Here is a 13,058-nt window from a genome sequence, read left to right as displayed (position 1 = left end):
CGAAAAGGGAAAAATCTGACATCTCGTTAAAGTTACTGAATGTGCAGCACATGCATCTGAGTGAGAAAGTTCCGCGGATCGTCGCTCGGGTCTGATTTGGAAACATTTTCATTTGTTAGCAATTGACAGCGTTCGGGTCCTGTCCTGGCCATCATGGTATGTTTTGAAGGGCAGACAGTTTTTGTTTTTTAAATAAGAGACAGGTTAGTTGTATACAAGATTAATTGAAGATAGGTCCTGGACAGAATATAGAAACGAAACAATTTCTACCCATTAAACGTTGTGAGGCTAAATGAGAACTGTTTGCCAAATGGCTCTGGGGTGACTCGTGTTTCCAGCAGTGGGCCCGGGAAGCGGTTCGCGTTACTGTACAGAGTGGCTGAGCTGTGTACGCCGCTAATTTCTAATCCTTCACCATTGAATTGTATCTGTCTGGTAACCTGGAGTCCCACCAATCACATTGCAGGAGCCCTTCAACCAATCACAGCCTAGAATTTCAATCAAATCAAATCCTGTTGTGCATTGGCTCAAAGCAGAGAGCAATCGGATTCTCCATTTCAGCATTGTCACTCCGGATGGACTCCATGCAGAACGGAGCACAGTAGCATTGTGGCTAGCACAATTGCTTCACAGCTCCAGGGTCCCAGGTTCGATTCCGGCTTGGGTCACTGTCTGTGTGGAGCCTGCACATCCTCCCCGTGAGCGCGTGGGTTTCCTCCGGGTGCTCCGTTTCCTCCCACAGTCCAAAGATGTGCAGGTTAGGTGGATTGGCCATGATAAATTGCCCTTAGTGTCCAAAATTGCCTTTAGTACTGGGTGGGGTTACTGGGTTATGGGGATAGGGTGGAGGTGTTGACCCTGGGTAGGGTGCTCTTTCCAAGAGCCAGTGCAGACTCGATGGGCCAAATGGCCTCCTTCTGCACTGTAAATTCTATGAATGATAAATCACAGTCAATGAAGGAAATACCTTCCCTTAAAAAAAAAAATCAACATAAATATTTAGCCTCAGGCTTACAGAAGCACAGGCAGCGTTTCGCACCAGCTATCCCTATTAGCCCTGCTCACCTGCATTTTCCCAAAGGCTCTGATTGTCCAGTCGCGCTATGAAACTGATTCCACCAAGGTTTGCAGTTGTGAATTCCTGTTCATAATAACTCGATGTGTAAAAACAAAATCTCCTCAACTCCCTCCTGCTTCCTTTCCCAAAGGTGTTAAGTCTGCATCCTCTGGTGACTCCCCCCCTGGACGAAACAATTTCCTCCTATCCAACCAAAATTCATAATTTTGGTCACTTCTATTAAATCAATGCAGAGATGTGTGAGGTGATGCATTTTGGCAGGAAGAACATGGATAGACAATTGAGAACAAGTGCTAAGATTCTTAACGGGGCCTAGAAGCAGGGGGGACTTGCGTGTATATGTGCCTAGATCATTGAAGGTGGCAGCACAAGTGGAGACAGCAGTTTAAAAAAATAAATTTAGAGTACCCGATTCTTTTTTTTTCCAATTAAGGAGCAATTTAGTGTGACCAATTCAACTGGCCTGCACATTTTTTGGGGGTTGTAGGAGTGAGACCCACGCAGACATGGGGCGAATGTGCAAACTCCACATGTACAAACTCCACATGTACAGTGACCATAAGACCATAAGACATAGGAGTGGAAGTAAGGCCATTCGGCCCATAGAGTCCACTCCACCATTCAATCATGGCTGATTTCAACTCCATTTACCCGCTCTCTCTCCATAGCCCTTAATTCCTCGAGAAATCAAGAATTTATCAACTTCTGTCTTAAAGACACTCAACGTCCCGGCCTCCACCGCCCTCTGTGGCAATGAATTCCACAGACCCACCACTCTCTGGCTGAAGAAATTTCTCCTCATCTCTGTTCTAAAGTGACTCCCTTTTATTCTAAGGCTGTGCCCCCGGGTCCTAGTCTCCCCTGCTAATGGAAACAACTTCCCTACATCCACCCTATCTAAGCCATTCATTATCTTGTAAGTTTCTATTAGATCTCCCCTCAACCTCCTAAACTCCAATGAATATAATCCCAGGATCCTCAGACGTTCATCGTATGTTAGGCCTACCATTCCTGGGATCATCCGTGTGAATCTCCGCTGGACCCGCTCCAGTGCCAGTATGTCCTTCCTGAGGTGTGGGGCCCAAAATTGCTCACAGTATTCTAAACGGGGCCTAACTAATGCTTTATAAAGCTTCAGAAGTACATCCCTGCTTTTATATTCCAAGCCTCTTGAGATGAATGACAACATTGCATTTGCTTTCTTAATTACGGACTCAACCTGCAAGTTTACCTTTAGAGAATCCTGGACTAGGACTACCAAGTCCCTTTGCACTTCAGCATTATGAATTTTGTCACCGTTTAGAAAATAGTCCATGCCTCTATTCTTTTTTCCAAAGTGCAAGACCTCGCACTTGCCCGCGTTGAATTTCATCAGCCATTTCTTGGACCACTCTCCTAAACTGTCTAAATCTTTCTGAAGCCTCCCCACCTCCTCCATACTACCTGCCCCTCCACCTATCTTCGTATCATCGGCAAACTTAGCCAGAATGCCCTCAGTCCCGTCATCTAGATCGTTAATATATAAAGAGAACAGCTGTGGCCCCAACACGGAACCCTACGGGACACCACTCGTCACCGGTTGCCATTCCGAAAAAGAACCTTTTATCCCAACTCTCTGCCTTCTGCCTGACAGCCAATCATCAATCCATGTTAGTACCTTGCCTCGAATACCATGGGCCCTTATTTTACTCAGCAGTCTCCCGTGAGGCACCTTATCAAAGGCCTTTTGGAAGTCAAGATAGATAACATCCATTGGCTCTCTTTGGTCTAACCTATTTGTTATCTCTTCAAAGAACTCTAACAGGTTTGTCAGGCACGACCTCCCCTTACTAAATCCATGCTGACTTGTCCTAATCCGACCCTGCACTTCCAAGAATTTAGAAATCTCATCCTTAACAATGGATTCTAGAATCTTGCCAACAACAGAGGTTAGGCTAATTGGCCTATAATTTTCCATCTTTTTCCTTGTTCCCTTCTTGAACAGAGGGGTTACAACAGCGATTTTCCAATCCTCTGGCACTTTCCCTGACTCCAGTGACTGTTGAAACATCATCACCAACGCCTCCACTATTTCTTCAGCTATCTCCTTTAGAACTCTAGGATGTAGCCCATCTGGGCCCGGAGATTTATCAATTTTTAGACCTCTAGTTTCTCTAGCACTTTCTCCTTTGTGATGGCTACCATATTCAACTCTGTCCCCTGACTCTCCGGAATTGTTGGGATATTACTCATGTCTTCTACTGTGAAGACTGACGCAAAGTATTTATTCAGTTCCTCGGCTATTTCCTTGTCTCCCATCACAAAATTACCAGCGTCATTTTGGAGCGGCCCAATGTCAACTTTTGCCTCCCGTTTGTTTTTATTGTATTTAAAGAAACTTTTACTATCATTCCTAATGTTACTGGCTAGCCTACCTTCAAATTTGATCCTCTCTTTCCTTATCTCTCTCTTTGTTATCCTCTGTTTGTTTTTGTAGACCTGGGGCTGGGATCGAACAAGGGTCATCATCACCGTGAGGCAGCAGTGCTAACCACAGTGCCACGGTGCTGCCCTAGCTGGAGAGCAGTTAATAAAGTATATAGTATTCTGGGTCTGGGTTTTATTAATAAGGGCATAGAGTCCAAGAGCAAGGAGGCTATGCTGAACTTATCCAAGACACTAGTTACTCCTCAGCGGGAGTATTGCGCACAGTTCTGGGTGCCACACTTAGGAAGGATGTGAACACATTGGAGAGAGTGCAGAGGAGGTTTATAAGAATGGTTCCAGGGAATGAGAAACTTCAGTTATGATGGTAGATTGGAGAGGTTGGGACTGTTCTCCTTGGAGAGAAGAAAGCTCAGAGGAGATTTGCTAGAGATGTTCAAAATCATGAGGGGGCTGGGCAGAGTGGACAGGGAGAAACTGTTCCTGCTCGTAAAAGGATCAGGAACGAGGGGGCACACTTTGGAGGCATTTTGCAAAAGAAGCAAATATGATGTGAGAAAAATCCTTTTCAGACCGCTGGGGTGTGAATGCACTGGCTGGATGTGTGGTGGAGGCAGGTTCAATCGAGGCATTCAAGAGGGCATTAGATGATTAATTTAACAGAAACAAGGTGCGGGGGTACGGGGCAAGGCAGGGGAACGGCACTAAGTCATGATGTTCATTTGGAGAGGCTGTTCAGATACAATGGCCTGATTGATAGATTGATTTATTGTCACTTGTACCGAAGTACTGTGAAAAGTATTTTTCTGTGGCTGAGGGAATGTACACAATACGTACATAGTAGGCAAAAAGAATAATCAATAGAGTACGGTAGGGCAGCACTGTAGCAGATTGGTTAGCACAGTTGATTCACAGCTCCAGGGTCCCAGGTTCAATTCCCGGCTTGGGGCACTGTCTGTGCGGAGTCTGCACGTTCTTCCCGTGTCTGCGTGGGTTTCCTCCGGGTGCTCCGGTTTCCCCCCACAGTCCAAAGATGTGCAGGTTAGGTGGATTGGCCATGCTAAATTGCCCTTAGTGTCCAAAAGGTGGGGTGGGGTTACTCGGTTACGGGAATTGGGTGGAGGTGTGGGCTTGGGTAGGGTGCTCTTTCCAAGGGCCGGTGCAGACTCGATGGGCCGAATGGCCTCCTTCTGCACTGTAAATTCTATGACAATTCTATGACAAAATACATTGGCAAATGGTACATTGACAAACAGTGATTGGTTACAGTGCGGAACAAGGTGCCAAACAAAGCAGATACATGAGCAAGAACAGCATCGGCGTCGTGAATAGTGTTCTTACGGGGATCAGATCAGTCCAAGGGGGAGTCGTTGAGGAGTCTAGGAGCTGTGCGGAAGAAGCTGTTACTATGTCTGGGTGTGCTGGTCTTCAGACTTCTGTATCTTCTGCCTGATGGAAGGGTCGTGAGGAGAGCTTCATTCTGTGCCATAACAATTTTGTGATCTTCCCTGAACCTTCCCTGCTTTAAGGAAAACAACCCCAATATGCTGGTAATAATTCACAAAAAAAATACAAACCCCTTCATCCTATCCTCTGGCCTTGTCCCTGTCTCTACAAACCCAGTTTGTAGATGACATCCTTTAACCCCAGGGCCCATCTTATTTTGGGACTGACACACTAAGGCCCAGCATAAAGAATGTTTGAATAGTGTGCAGCATCTTAGAGGCATACGGTGCAGTGTATGACTCTGCACCCATCCAATGCCAACTGTGGACATTACCCAATCTCTCCCACAACATTTTCAACCTAGAATCTCATTCCCAGTTCCTCTACCTCTGTCTCTCTTGAGAGTGACAATTAGAACAATTAAGAAACAAAACATGTATTTTTGACAGAGATTGTTAATGTAACAGAGGACGGAGCAAGAGAGATGAAACCGTCGCAAGGTACAGCAACAGAGAGAAGTGGGGACAGAGAAATAAGATAAATGAGAATTTTATTTTTTTTAAATGAAAAAGAGATAAAGGAAGAGAGTTGAGAAACATACAGAAGGAATGGGAACCTATCAGATCATTCAAGCGATTTGGAACATGGATGAATGCAAACATGAAACTCTACAATGTGGTATATTGAATTTCAGTGAACAAGGCAAACCTTTTTATGTGACCCTACACACCAGTAACCTTGATGTGACCCTGTACACCAATAGCCTTAAAATGGCCCAATACACCAGTAGCCTTGATTTGGCCCTGTACACCAGTAGCCTTGATTTGGCCCTGTACACCAGTAGCCTTGATTTGGCCCTGTAGATCAGTAGCCCTGGTGTGACCCTGTACACCAGTAGCCTTGATGTGGCCCGGTACACCAGTAGCCTTGATGTGGCCCTGTACACCAGTAGCCTTGATGTGGCCATGTACACCAGTAGCCTTGATTTGGCCCTGTACACCAGTAGCCTTGATGTGGCCCTGTACACCAGTAGCCTTGATTTGGCCCTGTACACCAGTAGCCTTGATGTGGCCCTGTACACCAGTAGCCTTGATTTGGCCCTGTAGATCAGTAGCCCTGGTGTGACCCTGTACACCAGTAGCCTTGATGTGGCCCGGTACACCAGTAGCCTTGATGTGGCCCTGTACACCAGTAGCCTTGAAGTGGCCCTGTACACCAGTAGCCTTGATTTGGCCCTGTAGATCAGTAGCCCTGGTGTGGCCCTGTACACCAGTAGCCTTGATGTGGCCCTGTACACCAGTAGCCTTGATGTGGCCCTGTACACCAGTAGTCTTGATGTGGCCCTGTACACCAGTAGCCTTGATTTGGCCCTGTACACCAGTAGCCTTGATGTGGCCCTGTACACCAGTAGTCTTGATGTGGCCCTGTACACCAGTAGCCTTGATTTGGCCCTGTACACCAGTAGCCTTGATTTGGCCCTGTAGATCAGTAACTCTGGTGTGGCCCTGTACACCAGTAGCCCTGGTGTGGCCCTGTACACCAGTAGCCTTGATTTGGCCCTGTACACCAGTAGCCTTGATGTGGCCCTGTAGATCAGTAGCCTTGATTTGGCCCTGTACACCAGTAGCCTTGATTTGGCCCTGTACACCAGTAGCCTTGATGTGGCCCTGTAGATCAGTAGCCTTGATTTGGCCCTGTAGATCAGTAGCCTTGATTTGGCCCTGTACACCAGTAGCCTTGATTTGACCCTGTAGATCAGTAGCCCTGGTGTGATCCTGTAAACCAGTAGCCTTGATTTGGCCCTGTAGATCAGTAGCCTTGATTTGGCCCTGTACACCAGTAGCCTTGATTTGACCCTGTAGATCAGTAGCCCTGGTGTGATCCTGTAAACCAGTAGCCTTGATTTGGCCCTGTACACCAGTAGCCTTGATGTGGCCCTGTAGATCAGTAGCGTTGGTGTGACCCTGTACACCAGTAGCCTTGATGTGGCCCTGTACACCAGTAGCCTTGATGTGGCCCTGTAGATCAGTAGCCTTGATTTGGCCCTGTAGATCAGTAGCCTTGATTTGGCCCTGTACACCAGTAGCCTTGATTTGACCCTGTAGATCAGTAGCCCTGGTGTGACCCTGTAGATCAGTAACCCTGGTGTGGCCCTGTACACCAGTAGCCTTGATGTGGCCCTGTACACCAGTAGCCTTGATGTGGCCCTGTACACCAGTAGACTTGATGTGGCCCTGTACACCAGTAGCCTTGATGTGGCCCTGTACACCAGTAGCCTTGATGTGGCCCTGTACACCAGTAGCCTTGATTTGGCCCTGTAGATCAGTAGCCCTGGTGTGACCCTGTAGATCAGTAACCCTGGTGTGGCCCTGTACACCAGTAGCCTTGATGTGGCCCTGTACACCAGTAGCCTTGATGTGGCCCTGTACACCAGTAGCCTTGATGTGGCCCTGTACACCAGTAGCCTTGATGTGGCCATGTACACCAGTAGCCTTGATTTGGCCCTGTACACCAGTAGCCTTGATTTGACCCTGTAGATCAGCAGCCCTGGCGTGATCCTGTAAACCAGTAGCCTTGATGTGGCCCTGTACACCAGTAGCCTTGATGTGGCCCTGTACACCAGTAGCCTTGATTTGGCCCTGTAGATCAGTAACCCTGGTGTGGCCCTGTACACCAGTAGCCTTGATGTGGCCCTGTACACCAGTAGCCTTGATGTGGCACTGTACACCAGTAGCCTTGATGTGGCCCTGTACACCAGTAGCCTTGATTTGGCCCTGTACACCAGTAGCCTTGATGTGGCCCTGTACACCAGTAGCTTTGATTTGACCCTGTAGATCAGTAGCCCTGGTGAGACCCTGTACACCAGTAGCCTTGATTTGACCCTGTAGATCAGTAGCCCTGGTGTGATCCTGTAAACCAGTAGCCTTGATGTGGCCCGGTACACCAGTAGCCTTGATGTGGCCCTGTACACCAGTAGCCTTGATGTGGCCCTGTACACCAGTAGACTTGATTTGGCCCTGTAGATCAGTAGCCTTGATTTGGCCCTGTAGATCAGTAGCCCTGGTGTGATCCTGTAAACCAATAGTCTTGATGTGGCCCTGTACACCAGTAGCCTTGATTTGACCCTGTAGATCAGTAGCACTGGTGTGATCCTGTAAACCAGTAGCCTTGATGTGGCCCTGTACACCAGTAGCCTTGATGTGGCCCTGTAGATCAGTAGCCTTGATTTGGCCCTGTAGATCTGTAGCCCTGGTGTGGCCCTGTACACCAGTAGCCTTGATGTGGCCCTGTACACCAGTAGCCTTGATGTGGCCCTGTACACCAGTAGACTTGATTTGGCCCTGTAGATCAGTAGCCTTGATTTGGCCCTGTAGATCTGTAGCCCTGGTGTGGCCCTGTAGATCAGTAGCCCTGGTGTGATCCTGTAAACCAATAGTCTTGATGTGGCCCTGTACACCAGTAGCCCTGATGTGACCCAGTACATTAGTTGCCTTAATATACATCAGTAGCCTTGATGTGGTCCTATACACCAGTAGCCTTGAAGATGGCTTTATTCTAGTAGTCTTGATGTGGCCCTGTACACCAGTTGCTTTGATTGTAGGGCTTTATTCTAGAGCCTTGAGGTGGCCCTATATACCAGTAGCCTTGCAGTGCTCCTGCAACCCAGTAGCCCTGATGTGGCCCTGTACACCAATAGTCTTGATGTGGCCCTGTACCCCAGTAGTCTTCATGTGGCCCTGTACCCCAGTAGTCTTCATGTGGCCCTGTACCCCAGTAGTCTTCATGTGGCCCTGTACCCCGCCTTTATTCTCAACCACGCACTGGCCTTGTAAGCTAAGCGTCCCCCACATAAAACAATACATGCAGCAACAACACTGCAGGAAGCTCCTTCTCTTACAGCGACTCCCTGTTAAAGAGTATCCTTAGATTTCCATTTTCCCATGTGCTTTGTACACCTTGCCTCGTGTAGCAATTTTCTAAATACTGAAACAAAAGAGATTAAAATTCTTCCAAAATTGATTGTGACAGTGAATGGAAAACTGCTTTTACCTACTCCCCCCCTCCCCCCCCGCAAGCTGTCTGGTGGAAACCAGATTTAGAAGTTGTGGGGGAGGAGGGGGGAATCGCTGGGGGCAGTTCAGTTCAGTGGGTTCAGTCCCTTGCTTCCCTCCCACCCCTACCCAGGTTGCATTCCCCACTGTGACCTGCTTCAGCCGCTCATAGAATTTACAGTGCAGAAGGAGGCCATTCGGCCCATCGAGTCTGCACCGGTTCTGGGAAAGAGCACCCTACTAAAGCCCACACCTGCACCCTAGCCCCGTAACCCAGTAACGTCAACTAACCTTTTCTGGGCACTAAAGGGCAATTTATCACGGCCAATCCACCTAACCTGCGCACCTTTGGACTGTGGGAGGAAACCGGAGCAACCGGAGGAAACCCACGCAGACACGGGGAGAAGGTGCAGACTCCGTACAGACAGTGACCCAGCCGGGAATTGAACCTGGGACCCTGGAGCTGTGAAGCAACTGGGTTTTTAAAAAAAACATTTTTACTGATGTATTTGCAAAATTTTTATAACAATAACAAACGCAATAATAATAAGATAAACATCAACATGGTAAAAAATAAATTTCCCACCCAACCCCTTCTATATTCCCTCAACCATATTGCACCAATCCCCCCCTCCCCCCCCCCTTCGGAATGCTGCTTCTGCCGACATTTAAATTTTCCCCGAGAAAGTCGACGAATGGCTGCCACCTCCGAGAGAACCTCAGCATTGACCCCCTGAAGGCAAACTTTATTTTCTCGAGGCTGAGAAACCCAGCCATGTCACTGACCCAGGTCTCCACACTCGGGGGCTTCGAGTCCCTCCACAATAACAAGATCCGTCTCCGTGCTCCCAGGGAGGCAAAGGCCAAAACGTCGGCCTCTTTCACTCCCTGAACTCCCGGATCTTCTGACACCCCAAAGATCGCTACCTCCGGACTCGGCACCACCCGCGTGACTAGCACCCTGGACATTGCTTTAGCAAAACCCTGCCAAAACCCTCTGAGCTTCGGGCATGCCCAAAACATGTGGACATGATTTGCTGGGCTTCCCGCACACATCGCACCTCTCTCTTCAACCCCGAAAAACTAGCTCATCCTCGCCGCCGCCATGTGTGCCCGGTGTACCACTTTAAACTGTATTAAACTGAGCCTGGCACATGATGATGAGGAATTAACCCTGCTTAGGGCGTCCGCCCAAAGACCCGCCTCCAACTCTCTGTGGTAAACCACTGTGTTCTTATATTAAGGGTTGTACGGTAGAACCTGCACTACAGGTTCACCTGTGGCCCCTGCATGCTAGCTCCGCCCAGGAGCCGGGTTATAAATATGCGTGGCCTTCAGCTCGCAGCCATTTCGTCAGCTGCTGTAGGAGGCCACACATCAGATACTAATTGTAGCACCATCGATCACACACGAGGCGAGACGTAGAGAACTTCAATCGAGGCTTTATTGAGCAGACGTGTTCAGACTTGTTCCCCAGCAGCTCAGTCACAGAATGCAGCTGCGGGGAGTAAACCGGGTTCTTATACCCCGCCTATCTGGGTGGAGCCCAGTAGGCGGCAGATCCAATCGGGACCCAGCATCTGTCCTCCAATAGCTCCTCGGCATTCATGGTGTACCGTATTACCCCGAATACATGCCACCACTCTAATACAGCCTCAGTTTGAATTCAACTTTGTCTCCAGCCAAATTGATCGTGCCTCACTCTCCACCTAGCTCCTCCTCCCACTTGCCCTTCAGTTCCTCCACCGGGGTTTCCTCCGCCTCCAACAACTCCTGATAGATATCTGACACCTTCCCCTCCCCCACCCAGGTACCAGAGACTACTCTGTCCTGTATCCCCCGTGGCAGGTGAAGCAACTGTGTTAATCACTGTGCTACCGTGCTGCTCCTCTGAGCAGTGATACTGACACCGACAGGAAGGTCCCCGTGTCCTCTCAATGTGCAGACCTGCTCCTGACGGTGTCAGTGGGACCTGGCTGGCTGCAGCACTCACTGGGGTCAGCAGTGACACCAGGGCTGACTTTCTGGGCGACAGCGAGAAAATCTCAGCTTAAAAAACATCTCACATGTCAGGAGGAGCAGGAATTCACCGCAGTCCTGGGTTGTGGCTTCATGCTGTCAATCCCATTGCCTATCGACCAAGTGATGAATTGGGCGGACCTGCTGGAGCTACTGTTAAAATCAGCCAGGCCCCCACGTCCCCTCCAGACTCCTTGCATTCCTTGTCCTCCTTTATGAAATCCCACACTCTAAGTTGGGGGTGGGGGTCAGCGACATGGCAGGGTTTCTTAGGCTGGAGAAGAGTAAGTTCGTCTTAAGGGGTTCATTACCGGGCTTCGCTCGGAGGTGGCAGCCGTTCATCGACTTCTTTAAGGAAAACTGACTGTCAGCAGGATGGGGGGGGGGGGGGGGGGGGTATGGGAGGCATGGCAGTGAAGATTAAGGGCAGGGAATCTAATATATGGGTAGCTAGGAGTTAGGGCGGGGGAAGCTGGGTGTGTTACTGTGGGTTTTTTGTGTGTGTTGGACCGCTCTGTTGTTTAGAATGTTAAAATGTTAAAATTATAAATGCCTCAATAAAATATTTTCTTTAAAAAAAAGTCTCACACTCCATTTCCAACCCTACTGTGAAATCAGGGCCTTTATCACATATGAAATGAAATGAAAATCACTTATTATCACAAGTAGGCTTCAATGAAGTTACTGTGAAAGCCCCTAGTCGCCACATTCCGGCACCTGTTCGGGAAGGCTGGTACGGGAATTGAACCGTGTTGCTGGCCTGCCTTGGTTGTCTTTAAAAGCCAGCGATTTAGCCCTGTGTGCTAAACCAGCCTTATAATAATTTAATAATCTTTATTAGTGTCACAGGTAGGTTTACATTAACACTGCAATGAAGTTACTGTGAAAAGCCCCTAGTCGCCACACTCCGGCGCCTGTTCGGGTACACAGAGGGAGAATTCAGAATGTCCAATTCGCCTAACAAGCACGTCTTTCGGGACGTGTGGGAGGAAACCGGAGCACCCGGAGGAAACCCACGCAGACACAGGGAGAACGTGCAGACTCCGCACAGTCAGTGACCCAAGCAGGGAATCGAATCTGGGACTCTGGCGCTGTGCAGCAATAGTGCTAACCACTGTGCTATCGTGCCACCCATATTAGATCATTTAAATAAACTCTTGATTTAAATTAATTAGATGAACTAATAATCAGTCTCCTTTTGCACATTAATTCCATATGGAAAAATAATACTCACTTTAAACTGTTGTGAAAAGAATGACCTGTCAGTGCATTGATTTTTCCAGCTATGCATGACAGTAATACACGAACAAAACAATTCCCCTGGTTTGATTTTATGTACAGGTGCAGATTCACATTCTGACAGGGTACAGTAATTCCTAATTTGGAAAGTGACGTTTTGGAACATGTTCACAACAATCTAATTAAGCTGAGTGATTGCTGCCTGGTAAAAAAGCCACTGGATATGATATTGTTCTGTTCTTTCGGAGTACAAACATTCCCCTGAGTGAAAATGAAATGAAATGAAAATCGCTTATTGTCACAAGTAGGCTTCAAATAAAGTTACTGTGAAAAGCCCCTAGTCGCCACATTCCGGCGCCTGTTCGGGGAGGCTGGTACGGGAATTGAACCGTGCTGCTGGCCTGCCTTGGTCTGCTTTAAAAGCCAGCGATTTAGCTCAGTGTGCTAAACCAGCCCTTTCTGTCTGTACTTTTCCATTTTCTCAACATGAAACTGTTTAATTTTTTTCCAATTAAGGGGCAATTTAGGGTGGCAAATCCACCTAGCCTGTACATCTTTGCATTGCGGGGGCGAAACCCACGCACACCCGGGGAGAATGTGCAAACTCCACACGGACAGTGACCCAGGGCCGGGATCGAACCTGGGACCACAGCGCCGTGAGGCTGCAGGGCCACTGCGCCACCGTGCTGCGCTGAAACTTTAATTTCTAACACCGCAGCCTTCTTAAGATGACCTCAGCCATAGAAACCACATGGGCAATAAGGTGAAGACAGAAAGGGCATAGCGCCTGGTAAACACGC

The 13,058-nt window shown here is 48.4% G+C and overlaps 1 protein-coding gene across 4 annotated transcripts in view; it reads left to right on the top strand.

Moving 5' to 3' along the window:
* The window catches only part of cftr (CF transmembrane conductance regulator), a 222,753-nt gene that overhangs the window by 820 nt on the left and 208,875 nt on the right, over window positions 1-13,058 (top strand). Inside the window, exon 1 of one of the 4 annotated variants that reach the window (XM_072485245.1) lies at window positions 37-156. The exons of the other annotated variants lie outside the window; for them this stretch is intronic. The gene's annotated coding sequence lies outside the window, so the exon portion shown is untranslated. Of the gene's footprint in view, window positions 1-36; window positions 157-13,058 lie in introns of those variants that run through there. 4 annotated transcript variants of the gene reach the window in all.

This window comes from Scyliorhinus torazame, chromosome 19 (genome assembly GCF_047496885.1).
Source record: "Scyliorhinus torazame isolate Kashiwa2021f chromosome 19, sScyTor2.1, whole genome shotgun sequence".
NCBI classification, from domain to species: Eukaryota; Metazoa; Chordata; class Chondrichthyes; order Carcharhiniformes; family Scyliorhinidae; genus Scyliorhinus; species Scyliorhinus torazame.
This window is presented reverse-complemented; position numbering and strand designations above follow the sequence as displayed.